Source organism: Eucalyptus grandis, chromosome 8 (genome assembly GCF_016545825.1).
Source record: "Eucalyptus grandis isolate ANBG69807.140 chromosome 8, ASM1654582v1, whole genome shotgun sequence".
NCBI lineage: Eukaryota > Viridiplantae > Streptophyta > Magnoliopsida > Myrtales > Myrtaceae > Eucalyptus > Eucalyptus grandis.
In genome coordinates, this window is record NC_052619.1 from 61894010 (window position 1) to 61896264 (window position 2255).

Below are 2255 nucleotides of genomic sequence, written 5' to 3' on the forward strand. Positions count from 1 at the left end.
AAAAGGTCGACCTAAGATAAGTGGTACCTCAAAATCTTCCTCCATGTCAAGAACTATGAAATCTGCAGGAAAGATAAATTTGTCAACTTTTACCAAAACATCTTCCACAATACCTCTCGGATATTTAATTGATCGATCGCCCGGTTGAAGTGACACTATGGTTGCTTTTACCTCGCCCAATCCTAATTTCTTGAAAACAAAATAAGGCATCAAATTAATACTTGCACCTAAATCACATAATGCTTTTTCAAAGTAAGAATCCCCAATAGTGCAAGGAATAGTAAAACTCCCTGGATCTTTTAATTTCGGAGGCAATTTGTTTTGTAGGATGGCTGAACACTCCTCGTTTAACTTCACAGTCTCATAATCCTCCAGTTTCATTTTGTTTGCCAAAATCTCCTTCAAAAAAATTTTGCATAACTAGGCATTTGCGCTAAAGCATCTGCAAAAGGAATGTTAATGTGCAATTTTTTAAATACATCAAGAAATTTAGAAAATTGCTTATCTATTTTGTCTTTCTTTGGAGTCGGCGAGGGAATGGAATTGGCGGCACATATGGCTTGGGATTATCTGGAAAAAGTTTACTCTTGCTTGTCTCCTTTGATTGTTTATTGACCACTTCTTCCTTGTCTCGACAATCTCTTCTTCTCCTACTTGTTTACCGCTTCTCAGGGTAATAGCCTTTATGTTTTCAATTGGATTTTTCTTTGTGTTGCTCGGCAAAGAACCCCGTTGCCTTCCCGACATCATGCTTGCTAATTGACCCACTTGCATCTCAGCATTTCTGATTGAAGCCTCTTGGTTTTGAAATCTCACATCCGTGCTTTTGATGAAGTCATGAGTTGTGTTAGCAAGTTTGGTGACTATATTTTCCAAATTTGACTTTGTCTCTTCGATTGTTTGAATCCGGGTGGTCTCATCACATTCTCGATTGTTCCATGAAAAATTTGGATGATTGCGCCATCCCGGATTGTATGTGTTGGAGTAGGGATTATTCAGTGACTGTTAAAATTCCCAACAAAGTTAGAATTTTCATGAGATTGTTTGAAAGTATTACCTACTCCGACACTCTGTGCTAACATGTCCCCCACCACAAAAATCACATGTCAAAGTGTGAATTTTCATGGCTGAAACACTCATATTATCAAGCTTTTTGTTAATTGCTTCAAATTGTGCAGCAATTGCAGCAAAAGCATCCACTTCATGAACTCCGCTAACTTTTCGCATTGGTAATCTCTCAGGCCACCGATAATTATTGGACGCCATCTCTTCTAATAAATTGTAGGCTTCTTCTGGTGTTTTATTATTTAAAGTCCCCCTGCAGCTGCATCAATCATAGAACGAAGATTTGCACTAGAGCCATTATAAAAAGTTTGTACCTGCATCCATACGGGTAATCCGTGATGTGGGCATCTCCTAAGAAATTCTTTGAATATTTCCCATGCTTCATATAATGATTCATTATCTATCTGCATAAAATTAGTAATATCGTTACGCATCTTCGCAGAACTTTGCAGGTGGAAAGAACTTACCAAGAAATTTCTGAGCCATATCATTCCATGTAGTAATTGATCTGGCAGGAAAGAAGAAAGCCAACTCTTAGCTTTATCTCTAAGAGAGAATGGAAATAATCTTAATTTAATAGCATCATCTGTAACTCCATTATATTTAATGGTGTCACGATTTCAAGAAAAGCATCGATATGAGCGTTTGGATCATCGCTTGGTAGCCCACTGAATTGCACCGATTGTTGAAGCATCTGAATAAGTGACGGCTTAATCTCAAAGTTGTTTGCTTGAATTGCAGGTCTTCCGATACTTGATGTGGTGCCTTGAACTGTTGGCGCAGCATAATCTCTTAAGAGTCTACGTGGATTTTCATTATCACCGTCGCCATCTTAGCGTGATTTTTCTGTTCTCTTAGTCGCCTTTTGAATGTACGCTCGATTTCTGGATCAAGTTCAACAAGTTTCCCTTGTTGGCTACGTGTCATAAACCGATGTACACCCTGAAAAATAAAACAAAACAAAAGCTAGATTAAACTTAGAATTATCTGGTATCAATATTAATTAGTATTAAACAAACGATCCCCGGCAACGGCGCCAAAAACTTGTTCGTAAAATTCTAAACGCAAGTGCATGTATCGAACAAGTAATATAATGATGAGATAAAGTATCGTTCCACGGAGATCGATGATTAATAAACCAATTAAATACTAAAATAGACTAATTCTAAAATTTATCTAACAAATCAAAA

The 2255-nt window shown here is 37.3% G+C and overlaps 1 non-coding gene across 1 annotated transcript; it reads left to right on the forward strand.

Annotated features, from left to right (window-relative positions):
* Window positions 1-1395: 1395 nt before the first annotated feature.
* Window positions 1396-1501, forward strand: LOC120287940. Its single transcript, XR_005546194.1, has one exon. It is a non-coding gene; the product is annotated as a small nucleolar RNA R71 (small nucleolar RNA).
* Window positions 1502-2255: the final 754 nt, after the last annotated feature.